Source organism: Adiantum capillus-veneris, chromosome 23 (genome assembly GCF_014529385.1).
Source record: "Adiantum capillus-veneris isolate H3 chromosome 23, ASM1452938v2, whole genome shotgun sequence".
NCBI lineage: Eukaryota > Viridiplantae > Streptophyta > Polypodiopsida > Polypodiales > Pteridaceae > Adiantum > Adiantum capillus-veneris.
Genome location: NC_140953.1, coordinates 149,113,802 through 149,133,675, shown reverse-complemented (window position 1 = coordinate 149,133,675; position 19,874 = coordinate 149,113,802). Strand labels below are relative to the sequence as shown.

The 19,874-nt window shown below is 42.7% G+C and overlaps 1 pseudogene; it reads right to left on the bottom strand.

Moving 5' to 3' along the window:
• Nucleotides 1-1,111: 1,111 nt before the first annotated feature.
• LOC147428815 (peroxisome biogenesis protein 19-2-like) overlaps nucleotides 1,112-19,874 on the bottom strand; it is a 77,170-nt pseudogene continuing 58,407 nt past the window's right edge.

Genomic DNA, 19,874 nt, shown 5'->3' with positions numbered 1-19,874 from the left:
GGTTTTGGAAAGATATTGTTCATAGCATCTTTTTTGTTCATGGTAGAAACGACATAATGGCTCAAATAACACAGGTTGGACACAGACCACCTACCACCCTTATGGATATACCAGATTCTCTCTCCCTCTCTTCCAAAAGATCAGATTGGGAGAGCTCTCTTGTCCTCTTTGGTGCTCTCTCAAAAGATCAAGTAGAGAGCTCAAACAAGATGATTTTTGAGCTCTTATTTGTATATTTAGAGAGAGAGAGAGAGAGAGAGAGAGAGAGAGAGAGAGAGGGAGAGAGAGAAGAGAAGAAGAAGAGAATTTTAATGTCGTAGGAAACTATCCCAAGAGACTTTGAAGATCTATCCGACGAGGAGAGTTGAACTCAAGACCTGTTATGAGAGAGAGAGAGAGAGAGAGAGAGAGAGAGAGAGAGAGAGAGAGAGAGAGAGAGAGAGAGAGAGAGAGAGAGAGAGAGAGAGAATAACAAGAAGAAGAAGATAGTTTTAACGTCGTAGGAAACTATCCCAAGAGACCTTAAAGATCTAGCCGACGAGGAGTTGAGCTCAAGACTTGTTATTCAAGAGGGAAATGGCATGACCAATCTACCACACTTGGGTGATAGAAAGGTTATACCATTTTCCTCTTTTTATTAGCATACACACACCCACACACACGCGCGAGAAGGAGAGTTTTAACGTCATAGGAAACTATCTCAAGAGACCTTAAAGATCTAGCCAACGAAGAGTTGAACTCAAGACCTGTTATTCAAGAGGGAAATAGCATAAGCTAGAGAGAGAGAGAGAGAGAGAGAGAGAGAGAGATCTAGCCAACGAAGAGTTGAACTCAAGACCTTTTATTCAAGAGGGAAATAGCATAAGCCAGAGAGAGAGAGAGAGAGAGAGAGAGAGAGAGAGAGAGAGAGAGAGAGAGAGAGAGAGAGAGAGAGAGAGAGAGAGTAGTTGTAAGCTTTGCTTTACATACTTTTATCCACCTAGATCATTGATGCACATACACATACAAAACGCATCATATCTTAGCTAACTTAACTGCATATCTAGGGCTTGGAAAATACAATCAAGGAAAAGTGAAACAAAGAGGGCTTGCTGCAAATATGTGTCTCCGCTCACATCATGCTGCAAATTTGGTTTGCTCCAGCACTCTGAATACCAAGTCTGAGAGACTGCACAAAACACATGAAACGATAAGATTTTTGTAAACAATTAGGGACACTCCAAATAAAGAAACATGTTCAATCGTACACATACAAGGGCAAGCCATCTCCTTTAAGGTCCAAGCTCTTGTACAAGGTCATCTGGGGGCTGTCCACATGTTTGCATCTTTTGCATGATGTCAACAATTCTAGAGAAATCGTCCGGAGTTGACTCATAGACACCACATAACTCTTTAATGTACTCATACTGCCTTGAGTACCGACGAAAATCCTCATCACTAAGTGAAGACTTGTTCACTTCCAACCAATTTGGGTACTTCTCATACAACTCCTTCATGGGTTCATGGAGAACCTCTTTAGACAAAAGCTGTTGCATCATAGTGTCCATAATCGCTTGCATATCCTGTATCACACACACACACACACACAGAGAGCTAACAAGGCTTTCATAGTGCTCAAAAGCTTGAAGGATAAGGAAACAATACAACTACGATTACAAAAGAAAATAAAGTGATGCAGAATTTGATAAGATAAAGGTTACGACCATATACTACACTACATTACCCTCTCCAAACTTTTGTGTCCCTTCCAATTCGTGTCAGATGCAGCAGAATTGAGAGATTACACAGAATCGAGCACTAACACAATCACAATCATTTAGTGAGTGGGATTGCATTAATGATGGCTCCTTTCTCAAAATCAACAGAGAACTTAATGGGGATATATATCGCTTAATGCAGATAAGCAGATCTATGCGAAGAGATGGAGGTCTGCTATAGAGAATGAGGCTGGTTGCGTAAAACACTGCATGCCCCACTATTTCTTTCTGAAATGCCTATGAGAGCGACCCACATCAGAATTCGGCAGCCTCGTGTTTACACACAGCCTATATGCAGCATACACCATTTCCTTGCTGGACACTAGATCTGCGCCAATTTCCAAATCAAGGAAGGGTTTTGGACGAGAACTTGACTTCACCCGACAATGGTGTTCTCTGTGCTTTAGTATTAAGAGCCAATCAGAGCGTTGAGCCAGATTTTTGGTTCATTTCTTCCATCTCTTTTCCTTGGCAGCATGTAACAGTAGTGTTTGGCAGCGTGTAACAGTCATGTGAAGCAACATGGCTGCAATTCGAAGATGGAGCGCCACTGTTCGGTTGGGCATTGATACTATTTTATGGCTGTGTGAAAACACCCTGATAGATCTATGTATGTAGGTGTTGATCTCATAGAGAGAATCAGAGGGATGGAGGGAGAAAAAGAGAGAAGAGACACACATATGGGGTATAATAAGCTTGGACACTCCAAGCGAGAGATCTGCAGCAACACACGTGAGAACTGCAAACAAGTGAACTGAACTTGAATAATGTGTGTATGTGTTGATCCGAGCCTATCACAAATTTTTGTTTATCATATTTTGTTGGTTTTCCTTGCTTCTAGAGTTTTACAATAAAAGAAAGAGTGAGAACAACCTCTTGGAAAAATTTTAAAAAAAATGATTTTTTCTTGACTAGTTCACCGGAGGTGAAAGGTAGAGGGAGAACCTAGTGGTAAAGGGAAGGGAAAATATGTAAATGTGAAAAGAAAAGATATGATGTGGTTGTGGAGCCATGCACCCATGATTCAAGGGTCATGAGTGGCTCATATCATCATGGCTTTGGAGCCATATGATGATTCAAACAAATGGGACCCAAGTGGAAGACTTGGTAAAGGAAGAAACTAGACACATGATTTTGCTGAATTTTTAAAAAATACTTCCACTCCGATCCAAGAAAAGTTGTCTTCATCAAAGTTGTAGCTGATGAGCTGGAGATTCTGGCCATATTTTTTTTATAATTTTTGCATCTACGATCTAGGAGATATGGCCAAAATGGTGGACGCCAGTTTTTTCAACTATGGTGGAGACCACCCCCTCTACCTTTACACACACACACCCTTCCTTTTCCACATTGAGACCTTCTCTAAAATCAGCCATTAGTCTTCTCACCCTCCTCTCCTTCCTCCTCTCTCTCAAGCTCAAAAACCCATCAAAGTTCCTCTTCTAATCACCTCTCAAGTCATGCTTAATCTTGTTGTAATTCATAAGTTCTCATTCAACCCCTTTCTATTATTACTAGATATGTATTGATTTTATGTAGATTCTTTACATTTTAAAATAAGGAAGCTCTTGGACTCAAGATATGGAGGAAGGAGTGAAGACAACACAAGTGATGATGGAGCTAATTGGTCAACAAATCACTTGGAAGGAGCTTCTTCATTGGTTGAATGTCCCTAATCAAGCTTCATTTGTACAAATTACACTTGGATCTTAACCTCACTCCTAATCACTCTCTTTCCTATATAAAGAGGCCTTCCCCTTTGCAATTTCAAGCCTCCCTCAGCCCCATTGAGCCTTTGTATCACTCACCATGAGCCCATAAGCTCATTCATTCACTCTATTCTTGCACATCCTAGAGTGCAAATTGTTTCATGCTAGTAACCTCTCCTCCTCTTACTTATGTTAATTAAGAGAAATGTTTTATATACGTGTGAGAGTCCTTGATGTGATCTTGGCTAATCCTTGAGTGATTCTTTGGTAATCTATATGCTATTTGTGTTGGGAGTGTTTAAAGTCATCCATTCCTTGTACACACACTACGGTTAATGCTTCATTCATAGTGATCTCTCTCTCTCTCTCTCTCTCTCTCTCTCTCTCTCTCTCTCTCTCTCTCTCTCTCTCTCTCTCTCTCTCTCTCTCTCTCTCTCTTTGTGTAGCGGTCCTAGTCCACGCTTCCAAGACTAGGTGGTGTCCTCATCTCATTTCCCTTGTGGCGCAATGGAGGTTGTTTTGGTGTAGAGGCCGCCATTCCAAATTTCCTTCGTCATAAATTGGTGCCCCCACTGAGGAGTTCTTAAGCAGCACTCTATCAATCCTATGAAGGAAGATCCATCAAATTCTCCGAGACTTCCACTATGGTCTCCCCAAGAAGCTCGAGAAAAGAAGCGTCTTTATCGACAAACGGCACGTATGCGGGTAAAGAGAGTTAACTACACACACCCTTCTTTGCTTCAAGGAAAATCTTGTAGTCATCAAGTCCCTAGGTCAAAAAATTGTGTTGAGTGCTTTGTGGCTAGTGTGAAGACACTTCCTTTGAAGCCTCGACTTCAGGTGGTGAAAGCACTCTCAAACTCGGGTATTAACAAGTTTTTGGAGGGGGAGCTACACATCAATGGGGTGCGGTATTGGCAAGAGGCTACATATGGTGATGCACTCCAACTACTACTAGCAAGAAGGCTCAAGGTGGTTGAGAGGGTAGCCATCGAACCCTATGAACTCTACAAAGCTGAAGATGGTCACACCAAAGCTAGGCTAATCACTGGTGAGCAAATTCTTCGCATCTCTCAAATGGTGGGATCCGAGAGAGCTCAACTTCAATGAAGTGCTTCATGGAAGTTTGTAATTAATGCACCAATGAATAATCCCATTTTCTACAACTTTCAATCAGTTCAGAATATTAGGGTGAATGTGCGCATTGATAGAAAGATTGTTTTCCAACAAAGATTGGTCTTCTATTTTGGAGCTGAGAGGTTGAGAGAGATATTGTTGTCCCCTGACCCTATAATATTTCCTATTTTGGAGTATAATGTATCTTTTGATGTTCACATCTTCATCTTGCTTTAAGCATACTCCATGAATCATAAGGATTTATATGGACCTTTCCAACCTCTTGCTAGACAAACTGTGCATATAATAGCTAGCACAAAGCTTAGGTTCCAAAACATCATAAGGGACTTACTAGGCCCTCGTCGTCTAGCTGAGATTAATGCATCTATCAATCCATTTATTCTACCCTTAATAAGATATGATTTGGGCCTAGACGTTTTCATCTTTGTGCTGTATTGAGAGGAAGGAAACCCACTTTTATGATGGCTTTCCCAAAATTTTTTGGGCGTAGTGGGGAAAATGCTGGGGATTTTTTGGATAACTTGGAGATGGCTTTCCTTGTCTCCGGGAGGGATGACGAAGCATTGAAATTGAGAGCTTTTCCTTTGGTGCTCAAAGAAGAAGCTAGGGTATGGTTCCAGGCTCTAGATCCAACCCAAAGAATTGATTGGGAGGGATTGAAGGTGGCTTTCCTACGAAGATTTCAACGAGCCAATTCGGCAGAAGAACTATGGCAACGGCTTCTGGCCCTTCATCAAGTTGACCCTCATGGTTATGCAACCTATGAGGAAGGTTTTTTGAAACTTTGGGGGCAATGGTCAGACTCACTAAACCCTGGTGAGAGAGCTCTCAATTGCCTCCAAAAGGATCGATTTATCTCAGGTTTGTACCCCTTGCTAAGGGAGAAGGTAAAGAGCAAATTTCCAAATGCTTTTGAAGATGCCTTAAGAATTGCTAGGGAAAAGAATAGAAAGATTCTCTATCAAGCCCAAGCTGGCCAGCTAGCTTTGGGAGGCAATATCACAACTATGGAAGCTTCTCACATACCTCCAAATGTGCCTAATGCACCAGACCTCAATAGAGGTCAACAAGAAGATATGCTCCAACAAATAAACAATCTCACAAACCAGCTAGAGGGGTTGAGAGTAAATCTTGTGCAGGGTGCAAGAAGGCCTATTGAGGGAAATGGTGGGAATCGGCCACCAATGCAACGTCAAGCAAGGGAAATGTTGTGTTACAATTGTGGGGAAATTGGCCACGGCATGTATAATTGCCCTCATCCCAGAAGATATGACTACCCTTTCAGAGGTCCTCGACAACAAGTAAGTCCACCCCGTGCTAGAGCTCAAGCACAAGAGCAACCGTAACCTCAAATTTTGCAACCACCTCGTGCTCAAGCTCAAGCCCCTGCTACTCAAGCAAATGTGAGCATCATAAGGATGGAGGAGGTCCTCAAGGGCAGAAGCAACCAGGAAGAAATAGCTAAAGGGAAGATGAAGATAGATGAAGTGGCTACAATGCCTATCAAACGTGTGCGTGTCCAAGATGAAGTAGGTAAAGAAACAAGCAAGGATGCAAGCAATGAAGCAAGTACATCTTGGGCAACTAAAGATGAAGCCAAGAAGAGAAAGACCCGTACTAGGTCTCAAATTGACATCTCTGATTTCCCTATGGGATCTCGGACACAACCTTATGACTTGACAGCTGATGTGAGTTCTCAAGGACCAAAGATTACTTGGCCACAACTACTTCATATCTCCCCAAAGCTTCGACGACAATGGTCAAAAATGGTGAGCACGAGGGCAAAGCGAAGTAAGCTAGTAAGTGTAATCAAAGCATATGGTCTCAAGGATATAGTGCCTTTGGTGGAGGCTCAAATCAAGGGACAACGGATTCCAAAAACTTACATTGACAGTGGAGCAGAGGTTTGTGTCATGACAGAAAAGCTAATGCATCAATTGGGTTTGGAGGTAATGGAATCATCAAACTTTAGGGCAAAAATGGCCAATAATGTCTCTGTCACTTCTGTGGGTGTAGTGAAAGCTTTGAGAGTTTCTGTCTTTGGAATCACTACAGAGGTTGATGCTTATGTGATGCCAGTAAAGGGAGAAGGATACCCCCTTATTTTAGGACGACCTTGGCTCATGGGTATAGGGGCTAGGCAAGATTGGGCAACAGGAGACTTGGAGTTGAGGCCTCGCATGGGTGTCCATAGTCGGAAGGTGGTTTATAACCTAAAGAATGGGCGACAAGAGAACCTTGAACTAGAGACGTCAGCTGATGAGTGGAGCTCAAGTGGATGCTCCTCATCCATGGACGAGGAAGAGAGTTCAAGTGAAGAGAGTGATAGCACTCTCGAAGTCATGGGCGTCACCATAAAGGAAACTACCTCATCAGAAGACAACCCAAGGATCCAAATGGAGAATGTGTGGGATGCCAGCCTAGAGGAGATGTTATCCAAGGATATAAAGGAAGAAGAAAAGGAGGGTTATGTAAATGTTCTCAAGAAGCATGCATCATTGTTTATTTCTGATTACACTCACATTACAGGTGTCACTGCAGTGAAGCATCATATCCATCTAAAAGAAGGGAGCAAGCCAATAGTGCAAAAAACTAAGAAGATTAGGAGTTGTGCAACAAAATGCACTGTTGTCTGAGGTGAAAAGACTCTTAGAAGCAGGATTCATATACCCAGTAGAAGATTCAGAATGGGTCTCCCCAGTAGTGGTGAGGCCAAAGAAGAATGGTAAATGGCGAGTGTGCATGGATTACAAGCCACTAAATGCTGCAACAAAGAGGGACCACTTCCCTCTCCCATTTCAAGATGAGATTCTAAATGAAGTAGCAGGCCATGAGAGATACACAGTGTGTGATGGCTACTCTGGCTACTTTCAAATACGCATTGCAGAGGAGGACCAGAAAAAGACTACTTTCATCACACCATGGGGATGTTTTGCATTTCGAGTCATGCCTTTTGGTCTCACCAACGCTCCAGCCACCTTTCAACGATTCATGAACATGGTCTTCCAACCTTACTTTGGTAAGTCCATAAGGGTTTTCATAGATGACTTTTGTATTTACAGCTCCAAAAGTATGCATCTCGGCAAGATTGATGAAGGATTTACTCGTTTAGCTAAGCTGGGTGGACAACTAAACAAGGACAAATGTCACATTGGGGAAAGCAAGGTTACACTATTAGGGCATGTAGTGTCCATTGATGGAATCGAGGTAGATCCTGAAAAGATAGAAACATTGCTAAATCTACCTTCCCCAACTTCCATCAAACAATTAATCTCTTTCTTGCAAAAGCTAAGATATTTGAGTAGATTCATACACTTACTCTCCCAAGTGATATTTCCTCTACAACAGCTGACTCGTCAAGAGACTCTTGTTTGGAGTGAAGAAAGTGATGGGCATTTTAGAGAGATTAAAAAAATGTTAGGGTCACTCCCTGTAATCCTCCAACCTTGTTGGGAAGAAACATTCTTTGTAAACCCTAGTGTGGGAGAAGAGGCCATTGGTGCTGCCCTCCTACAAAAAGATCCGAAAACATCCTTTATGAGGCCTGTGTATTTTGCTAGCCGCCTCATGGAAAACACAGAGAAGGCCTACACCCTGATGGAACAGTTAGTGTTAGCTCTCATGTTTGCGGTAACCAAATTTCGGCCATACTTGCTGCCAAAGAGGTTTGTAATTATCACTGTGGAGGATATGTTTCCCTATGCACTACAACATATGGAAATCTCTGACAAAATAGCAAAAGTGGGTGGTGCGACTTCAAGAGTTTGATTATACAATACAGGTTGAAAGAACAACTCGAGCATGCTTAGCCGACATTTTAACAAACAAGTGCTATGAAAAAGTTTTCCATTTGAAGAGAAAGGAACTTCCACCACCTCCAGCTCCAGAGGCTTTGGTCAATGCTTATAGCCTCTACTTTGATGGAGCATACAAGAGAACCAAGGATAAGGCAGCTGCAGGCATCGTGGTCTTATCCCCATTGGGAGAGAGGATCCATGGTGAAGGGATCACTCTAGAAGATGTCCACTCCAACAATGAAGCAGAATATCATGCTCTAATTCATGGCCTTTGTTGGTGCCTCGATAATTCAATTAAGAGATTAAACGCTTTTGGTGACTCCATGCTTTTGGTAAGGCAAATGCAAGGTACATGGGCTTGCAAAAATGGCCGTCTCTCTACTAAAATGAGAGAAGCAAAAGCTCTTATGAGGAGATTTAGGGAGGCACAAGTACATCATGTGCCAAGAGACCAGAACAAGGATGCAGACCACCTAGCATCATCAAAGTTAAATGAGTCAATAGTGGGAGCAGTGGCCATCAAACTTCCACTTCAGCAAGGCAAGGAGGACTTGGAAGATATTATGCACATTCTGGAGCAAGGAGAGGCTCCTAAACACTTGAATGCAGGGGAAAGGCGATGGTTAGCTAGGAAGGCTACCAGGTATCGCATAGTAAACGATGACTTATATTGTCTTGGTAAGGATGGTGTGCTTAGGAGAGTTCCTTTGAAGAGTGAAATTGAAGAGATTTTAAAAGCTTGTCACGATGATATGTGCGGAGGACACTTTGCACACGACGTCACTAGTAGAAAGGTTCTACAAGCTAGGTTTACTTGGCCAAGTCTTCATCGTGATGTCAAATACTGGTGTCAAACATGTGATGAATGTCAGAAAGCAGGACCACGACGGCTCATAGCTGAACCTCAGAACCCAATAAAGGTATATGGGCCCTTTGAGAAGTGGGGAATTGATGCCATAGGGCCTCTACCACGCACTCAGTCAGGTAAAGAGTACATCATCATGGGAGTAGACTACATGACTAGATGGGCTGAGGCTATGCCTACCAATAGAATTACTGCTAAGGATGTGAGTCAGTTCATCTTTGACCACATCTGTTGCCGGTTTGGCACCCCTCTTGAAATACTATCTGATAGAGGACCAGGGTTTAGAGCAGACTTGGTAGGAGAACTCATGAAGAAGCTAAATATTCAGCATCAACACTCTACTCCTTACTACCCTCAGTGCAATGGTTTGGTGGAAAAGGTAAATGGAATCATTTGCAAAATTCTCACCAAACAGGTACATCCAGGCGCCAAGATTGGGACAAACATCTGAATGGAGCTCTATGGGCCTATAGAACCTCCTTCAAAACCACATTAGGGTACACACCCTTTCATTTGGTTTATGGAAAGGAGGCGCTTTTGCCCATTAAAGTGAAGTTAACAAGTCTTCGAATATTGGGTAGCCAGGTAGGCTCTCAAAAGGAGAAAGTACATCAAAGGATCATGGATCTAGAGAGGCTGCAATTGGATCGTGAAGAAGCCATCAACCACTATTCTCAAGAAGCAGAGAAGCGCAGAGAAAAGTTCAACAAAAAGCTAGCATCCAAAGATATCAAAAAGGGATCTCTGGTGCTTCGATATGACAATCGCTTCGACACTCGTAAGGATGGAAAGTTTCTTTTCCGATGGGAAGGCCCTTTCTTTGTCACCAAAAAGTTCAAAACTGGCTCTTACAGACTTCAAGACATTGATGGTAAAGTGCACAAGACCAGGACAAATGGATGGCGTCTAAAGCCTTATCAAATCACGATAACGTCAGCTCAAGATCAAAGAAAGTAGGCTAGAGGCATAAATACCCCTAGCCAGGTTTGGGGGGGCTATGATCCGAGCCTATCACAAGTTTTTGTTTATCATATTTTGTTGGTTTTCCTTGCTTCTAGAGTTTTACAATAAAAGAAAGAGTGAGAACAACCTCTTGGAAAAAATTTTAAAAAAATGATTTTTTCTTGACTAGTTCACCGGAGGTGAAAGGTAGAGGGAGAACCTAGTGGTAAAGGGAAGGGAAAATATGTAAATGTGAAAAGAAAAGATATGATGTGGTTGTGGAGCCATGCACCCATGATTCAAGGGTCATGAGTGGCTCATATCATCATGGCTTTGGAGCCATATGATGATTCAAACAAATGGGACCCAAGTGCAAGACTTGGTAAAGGAAGAAACTAGACACATGATTTTGCCGAATTTTTAAAAAATACTTCCACTCCGATCCAAGAAAAGTTGTCATCAAAGTTTTAGCTAATGAGCTGGAGATTCTGGCCATATTTTTTTTATAATTTTTGCATCTACGATCTAGGAGATATGGCCAAAATGGTGGACGCCAGTTTTTTCAACTGTGGTGGAGACCACCCCCTCTACCTTTACACACACACACCCTTCCTTTTCCACATTGAGACCTTCTCTAAAATCAGCCATTAGTCTTCTCACCCTCCTCTCCTTCCTCCTCTCTCTCAAGCTCAAAAACCCATCAAAGTTCCTCTTCTAATCACCTCTCAAGTCATGCTTAATCTTGTTGTAATTCATAAGTTCTCATTCAACCCCTTTCTATTATTACTAGATATGTATTGATTTTATGTAGATTCTTTACATTTTAAAATAAGGAAGCTCTTGGACTCAAGCTATGGAGGAAGGAGTGAAGACAACACAAATGATGATGGAGCTAATTGGTCAACAAATCACTTGGAAGGAGCTTCTTCATTGGTTGAATGTCCCTAATCAAGCTTCATTTGTACAAATTACACTTGGATCTTAACCTCACTCCTAATCACTCTCTTTCCTATATAAAGAGGCCTTCCCCTTTGCAATTTCAAGCCTCCCTCAGCCCCATTGAGCCTTTGTATCACTCACCATGAGCCCATAAGCTCATTCATTCACTCTATTCTTGCACATCCTAGAGTGCAAATTGTTTCATGCTAGTAACCTCTCCTCCTCTTACTTATGTTAATTAAGAGAAATGTTTTATATGCGTGTGAGAGTCCTTGATGTGATCTTGGCTAATCCTTGAGTGATTCTTTGGTAATCTATATGCTATTTGTGTTGGGAGTGTTTAAAGTCATCCATTCCTTGTACACACACTACGGTTAATGCTTCATTCATAGTGATCTCTCTCTCTCTCTCTCTCTCTCTCTCTCTCTCTCTCTCTCTCTCTCTCTCTCTCTCTCTCTCTCTCTCTCTCTTTGTGTAGCGGTCCTAGTCCACGCTTCCAAGACTAGGTGGTGCCCTCATCTCATTTCCCTTGTGGCGCAATGGAGGTTGTTTTGGTATAGAGGCCGCCATTCCAAATTTCCTTCGTCATAAATTGGTGCCCCCACTGAGGAGTTCTCAAGAAACACTCTATCAATCCTATGAAGGAAGATCCATCAAATTCTCCGAGACTTCCACTATGGTCTCCCCAAGAAGCTCGAGAAAAGAAGCGTCTTTATCGACAAACGGCACGTATGCGGGTAAAGAGAGTTAACTACACACACCCTTCTTTGCTTCAAGGAAAATCTTGTAGTCATCAAGTCCCTAGGTCAAAAAATTGTGTTGAGTGCTTTGTGGCTAGTGTGAAGACACTTCCTTTGAAGCCTCGACTTCAGGTGGTGAAAGCACTCTCAAACTCGGGTATTAACAAGTTTTTGGAGGGGGAGCTACACATCAATGGGGTGCGGTATTGGCAAGAGGCTACATATGGTGATGCACTCCAACTACTACTAGCAAGAAGGCTCAAGGTGGTTGAGAGGGTAGCCATCGAACCCTATGAACTCTACAAAGCTGAAGATGGTCACACCAAAGCTAGGCTAATCACTGGTGAGCAAATTCTTCGCATCTCTCAAATGGTGGGATCCGAGAGAGCTCAACTTCAATGAAGTGCTTCATGGAAGTTTGTAATTAATGCACCAATGAATAATCCCATTTTCTACAACTTTCAATCAGTTCAGAATATTAGGGTGAATGTGCGCATTGATAGAAAGATTGTTTTCCAACAAAGATTGGTCTTCTATTTTGGAGCTGAGAGGTTGAGAGAGATATTGCTGTCCCCTGACCCTATAATATTTCCTATTTTGGAGTATAATGTATCTTTTGATGTTCACATCTTCATCTTGCTTTAAGCATACTCCATGAATCATAAGGATTTATATGGACCTTTCCAACCTCTTGCTAGACAAACTGTGCATATAATAGCTAGCACAAAGCTTAGGTTCCAAAACATCATAAGGGACTTACTAGGCCCTCGTCGTCTAGCTGAGATTAATGCATCTATCAATCCATTTATTCTACCCTTAATAAGATATGATTTGGGCTTAGATGTTTTCATCTTTGTGCTGTATTGAGAGGAAGGCAACCCACTTTTATGATGGCTTTCCCAAATTTTTTTGGATAACTTGGAGATGGCTTTCCTTGTCTCCGGGAGGGATGACGAAGCATTGAAATTGAGAGCTTTTCCTTTGGTGCTCAAAGAAGAAGCTAGGGTATGGTTCCAGGCTCTAGATCCAACCCAAAGAATTGATTGGGAGGGATTGAAGGTGGCTTTCCTACGAAGATTTCAACGAGCCAATTCGGCAGAAGAACTATGGCAACAGCTTCTGGCCCTTCATCAAGTTGACCCTCATGGTTATGCAACCTATGAGGAAGGTTTTTTGAAACTTTGGCAGCAATGGTCAGACTCACTAAACCCTGGTGAGCGAGCTCCCAATTGCTTCCAAAAGGATGGATTTATCTCAGGTTTGTACCCCTTGCTAAGGGAGAAGGTAAAGAGAAAATTTCCAAATGCTTTTGAAGATGCCTTAAGAATTGCTAGGGAAAAGAATAGAAAGATTCTCTATCAAGCCCAAGCTGGCCAGCTAGCTTTGGGAGGCAATATCACAACTATGGAAGCTTCTCACATACCTCCAAATGTGCCTAATGCACCAGACCTCAATAGAGGTCAACAAGAAGATATGCTCCAACAAATAAACAATCTCACAAACCAGCTAGAGGGGTTGAGAGTAAATCTTGTGCAGGGTGCAAGAAGGCCTATTGAGGGAAATGGTGGGAATCGGCCACCAATGCAACGTCAAGCAAGGGAAATGTTGTGTTACAACTGTGGGGAAATTGGCCACGGCATGTATAATTGCCCTCATCCCAGAAGATATGACTACCCTGTCAGAGGTCCTCGACAACAAGTAAGTCCACCCCGTGCTAGAGCTCAAGCACAAGAGCAACCGCAACCTCAAATTTTGCAGCCACCTCGTGCTCAAGCTCAAGCCCCTGCTACTCAACCAAATGTGAGCATCATAAGGATGGAGGAGGGCCTCAAGGGCAGAAGCAACCAGGAAGAAATAGCTAAAGGGAAGATGAAGATAGATGAAGTGGCTACAATGCCTATCAAACGTGTGCGTGTCCAAGATGAAGTAGGTAAAGAAACAAGCAAGGATGCAAGCAATGAAGCAAGTACATCTCGGGCAACTAAAGATGAAGCCAAGAAGAGAAAGACCCGTACTAGGTCTCAAATTGACATCTCTGATTTCCCTATGGGATCTCGGACACAACCTTATGACTTGACAGCTGATGTGAGTTCTCAAGGACCAAAGATTACTTGGCCACAACTACTTCATATCTCCCCAAAGCTTCGACGACAATGGTCAAAAATGGTGAGCACGAGGGCAAAGCGAAGTAAGCTAGTAAGTGTAATCAAAGAATATGGTCTCAAGGATATAGTGCCTTTGGTGGAGGCTCAAATCAAGGGACAACGGATTCCAAAAACTTACATTGACAGTGGAGCAGAGGTTTGTGTCATGACAGAAAAGCTAATGCATCAATTGGGTTTGGAGGTAATGGAATCATCAAACTTTAGGGCAAAAATGGCCAATAATGTCTCTGTCACTTCTGTGGGTGTAGTGAAAGCTTTGAGAGTTTCTGTCTTTGGAATCACTACAGAGGTTGATGCTTATGTGATGCCAGTAAAGGGAGAAGGATACCCCCTTATTTTAGGACGACCTTGGCTCATGGGTATAGGGGCTAGGCAAGATTGGGCAACAGGAGACTTGGAGTTGAGGCCTCGCATGGGTGGCCATAGTCGGAAGGTGGTTTATAACCTAAAGAATGGGCGACAAGAGAACCTTGAACTAGAGACGTCAGCTGATGAGTGGAGCTCAAGTGGATGCTCCTCATCCATGGACGAGGAAGAGAGTTCAAGTGAAGAGAGTGATAGCACTCTCGAAGTCATGGGCGTCACCATAAAGGAAACTACCTCATCAGAAGACAACCCAAGGATCCAAATGGAGAATGTGTGGGATGCCAGCCTAGAGGAGATGTTATCCAAGGATATAAAGGAAGAAGAAAAGGAGGGTTATGTAAATGTTCTCAAGAAGCATGCATCATTGTTTATTTCTGATTACACTCACATTACAGGTGTCACTGCAGTGAAGCATCATATCCATCTAAAAGAAGGGAGCAAGCCAATAGTGCAAAAAACTAAGAAGATTAGGAGTTGTGCAACAAAATGCACTGTTGTCTGAGGTGAAGAGACTCTTAGAAGCAGGATTCATATACCCAGTAGAAGATTCAGAATGGGTCTCCCCAGTAGTGGTGAGGCCAAAGAAGAATGGTAAATGGCGAGTGTGCGTGGATTACAAGCCACTAAATGCTGCAACAAAGAGGGACCACTTCCCTCTCCCATTTCAAGATGAGATTCTAAATGAAGTAGCAGGCCATGAGAGATACACAGTGTGTGATGACTACTCTGGCTACTTTCAAATACGCATTGCAGAGGAGGACCAGAAAAAGACTACTTTCATCACACCATGGGGATGTTTTGCATTTCGAGTCATGCCTTTTGGTCTCACCAACGCTCCAGCCACCTTTCAACGATTCATGAACATGGTCTTCCAACCTTACTTTGGTAAGTCCATAAGGGTTTTCATAGATGACTTTTGTATTTACAGCTCCAAAAGTATGCATCTCGGCAAGATTGATGAAGGATTTACTCGTTTAGCTAAGCTGGGTGGACAACTAAACAAGGACAAATGTCACATTGGGGAAAGCAAGGTTACACTATTAGGGCATGTAGTGTCCATTGATGGAATCGAGGTAGATCCTGAAAAGATAGAAACATTGCTAAATCTACCTTCCCCAACTTCCATCAAACAATTAATCTCTTTCTTGCAAAAGCTAAGATATTTGAGTAGATTCATACACTTACTCTCCCAAGTGATATTTCCTCTACAACAGCTGACTCGTCAAGAGACTCTTGTTTGGAGTGAAGAAAGTGATGGGCATTTTAGAGAGATTAAAAAAATGTTAGGGTCACTCCCTGTAATCCTCCAACCTTGTTGGGAAGAAACATTCTTTGTAAACCCTAGTGTGGGAGAAGAGGCCATTGGTGCTGCCCTCCTACAAAAAGATCCGAAAACATCCTTTATGAGGCCTGTGTATTTTGCTAGCCGCCTCATGGAAAACACAGAGAAGGCCTACACCCTGATGGAACAGTTAGTGTTAGCTCTCATGTTTGCGGTAACCAAATTTCGGCCATACTTGCTGCCAAAGAGGTTTGTAATTATCACTGTGGAGGATATGTTTCCCTATGCACTACAACATATGGAAATCTCTGACAAAATAGCAAAAGTGGGTGGTGCGACTTCAAGAGTTTGATTATACAATACAGGTTGAAAGAACAACTCGAGCATGCTTAGCCGACATTTTAACAAACAAGTGCTATGAAAAAGTTTTCCATTTGAAGAGAAAGGAACTTCCACCACCTCCAGCTCCAGAGGCTTTGGTCAATGCTTATAGCCTCTACTTTGATGGAGCATACAAGAGAACCAAGGATAAGGCAGCTGCAGGCATCGTGGTCTTATCCCCATTGGGAGAGAGGATCCATGGTGAAGGGATCACTCTAGAAGATGTCCACTCCAACAATGAAGCAGAATATCATGCTCTAATTCATGGCCTTTGTTGGTGCCTCGATAATTCAATTAAGAGATTAAACGCTTTTGGTGACTCCATGCTTTTGGTAAGGCAAATGCAAGGTACATGGGCTTGCAAAAATGGCCGTCTCTCTACTAAAATGAGAGAAGCAAAAGCTCTTATGAGGAGATTTAGGGAGGCACAAGTACATCATGTGCCAAGAGACCAGAACAAGGATGCAGACCACCTAGCATCATCAAAGTTAAATGAGTCAATAGTGGGAGCAGTGGCCATCAAACTTCCACTTCAGCAAGGCAAGGAGGACTTGGAAGATATTATGCACATTCTGGAGCAAGGAGAGGCTCCTAAACACTTGAATGCAGGGGAAAGGCGATGGTTAGCTAGGAAGGCTACCAGGTATCGCATAGTAAACGATGACTTATATTGTCTTGGTAAGGATGGTGTGCTTAGGAGAGTTCCTTTGAAGAGTGAAATTGAAGAGATTTTAAAAGCTTGTCACGATGATATGTGCGGAGGACACTTTGCACACGACGTCACTAGTAGAAAGGTTCTACAAGCTAGGTATACTTGGCCAAGTCTTCATCGTGATGTCAAATACTGGTGTCAAACATGTGATGAATGTCAGAAAGCAGGACCACGACGGCTCATAGCTGAACCTCAGAACCCAATAAAGGTATATGGGCCCTTTGAGAAGTGGGGAATTGATGCCATAGGGCCTCTACCACGCACTCAGTCAGGTAAAGAGTACATCATCATGGGAGTAGACTACATGACTAGATGGGCTGAGGCTATGCCTACCAATAGAATTACTGCTAAGGATGTGAGTCAGTTCATCTTTGACCACATCTGTTGCCGGTTTGGCACCCCTCTTGAAATACTATCTGATAGAGGACCAGGGTTTAGAGCAGACTTGGTAGGAGAACTCATGTAGAAGCTAAATATTCAGCATCAACACTCTACTCCTTACTACCCTCAGTGCAATGGTTTGGTGGAAAAGGTAAATGGAATCATTTGCAAAATTCTCACCAAACAGGTACATCCAGGCGCCAAGATTGGGACAAACATCTGAATGGAGCTCTATGGGCCTATAGAACCTCCTTCAAAACCACATTAGGGTACACACCCTTTCATTTGGTTTATGGAAAGGAGGCGCTTTTGCCCATTGAAGTGAAGTTAACAAGTCTTCGAATATTGGGTAGCCAGGTAGGCTCTCAAAAGGAGAAAGTACATCAAAGGATCATGGATCTAGAGAGGCTGCAATTGGATCGTGAAGAAGCCATCAACCACTATTCTCAAGAAGCAGAGAAGCGCAGAGAAAAGTTCAACAAAAAGCTAGCATCCAAAGACATCAAAAAGGGATCTCTGGTGCTTCGATATGACAATCGCTTCGACACTCGTAAGGATGGAAAGTTTCTTTTCCGATAGGAAGGCCCGTTCTTGGTCACCAAAAAGTTCAAAAATGGCTCTTACAGACTTCAAGACATTGATGGTAAAGTGCACAAGACCAGGACAAATGGACGGCGTCTGAAGCCTTATCACATCAGGATAAGGTCAGCTCAAGATCGAAGAAAGTAGGCTAGAGGCATAAATACCCCTAGCCAGGTTTGGGGGGGCTATGATCCGAGCCTATCACAAATTTTTGTTTATCATATTTTGTTGGTTTTCCTTGCTTCTAGAGTTTTACAATAAAAGAAAGAGTGAGAACAACCTCTTGGAAAAATTTTAAAAAAAATGATTTTTTCTTGACTAGTTCACCGGAGGTGAAAGGTAGAGGGAGAACCTAGTGGTAAAGGGAAGGGAAAATATGTAAATGTGAAAAGAAAAGATATGATGTGGTTGTGGAGCCATGCACCCATGATTCAAGGGTCATGAGTGGCTCATATCATCATGGCTTTGGAGCCATATGATGATTCAAACAAATGGGACCCAAGTGGAAGACTTGGTAAAGGAAGAAACTAGACACATGATTTTGCTGAATTTTTAAAAAATACTTCCACTCCGATCCAAGAAAAGTTGTCTTCATCAAAGTTGTAGCTGATGAGCTGGAGATTCTGGCCATATTTTTGTTATAATTTTTGCATCTACGATCGAGGAGATATGGCCAAAATGGTGGACGCCAGTTTTTTCAACTGTGGTGGAGACCACCCCCTCTACCTTTACACACACACACCCTTCCTTTTCCACATTGAGACCTTCTCTAAAATCAGCCATTAGTCTTCTCACCCTCCTCTCCTTCCTCCTCTCTCTCAAGCTCAAAAACCCATCAAAGTTCCTCTTCTAATCACCTCTCAAGTCATGCTTAATCTTGTTGTAATTCATAAGTTCTCATTCAACCCCTTTCTATTATTACTAGATATGTATTGATTTTATGTAGATTCTTTACATTTTAAAATAAGGAAGCTCTTGGACTCAAGCTATGGAGGAAGGAGTGAAGACAACACAAGTGATGATGGAGCTAATTGGTCAACAAATCACTTGGAAGGAGCTTCTTCATTGGTTGAATGTCCCTAATCAAGCTTCATTTGTACAAATTACACTTGGATCTTAACCTCACTCCTAATCACTCTCTTTCCTATATAAAGAGGCCTTCCCCTTTGCAATTTCAAGCCTCCCTCAGCCCCATTGAGCCTTTGTATCACTCACCATGAGCCCATAAGCTCATTCATTCACTCTATTCTTGCACATCCTAGAGTGCAAATTGTTTCATGCTAGTAACCTCTCCTCCTCTTACTTATGTTAATTAAGAGAAATGTTTTATATACGTGTGAGAGTCCTTGATGTGATCTTGGCTAATCCTTGAGTGATTGTTTGGTAATCTATATGCTATTTGTGTTGGGAGTGTTTAAAGTCATCCATTCCTTGTACACACACTACGGTTAATGCTTCATTCATAGTGATCTCTCTCTCTCTCTCTCTCTCTCTCTCTCTCTCTCTCTCTCTCTCTCTCTCTCTTTGTGTAGCGGTCCTAGTCCACGCTTCCAAGACTAGGTGGTTCCCTCATCTCATTTCCCTTGTGGCGCAATGGAGGTTGTTTTGGTGTAGAGGCCGCCATTCCAAATTTCCTTCGTCAGTGTGTGTGTGTGTGTGTGTGTGTGTGTGTATGTGTGTGTGTGTGTGTGTGTGTGTGTGTGTGTGTGTGTGTGTGTGTGTGTGTGTGTGTGTGTGTGTGTGTGTGTGTGTGAGAGAGAGAGAGAGAGCCAACACGAAGCGGCAGAGTTCTGCGTCCAGATACACTCGCCCTAAAGACTCGCGCCCCTTTCGGCATTTCTTTTTTATTGATGATTCACAAGGTACAATGTTCGAAGGTCCTCTCTACAGTGCTCCCAAGCAAATCTGCTAGAGAAGACTGTGCTTATAAAGAGTACAAGGGGGCCCAAAAACGGGGCACCCCCAAAAGCTACTGCTTCTAAAAGCTGTTGCCTGAAAAGACAACGCCCAAAGGACTCTCCGCGTTTGGCAAAAATTCGTACAGTTGGCAACATGAGCAGCTTCCGCGCTTTCCAATCGTCCGTACAACAGTCACATCGTAGGTCTTGCACTTTGATTT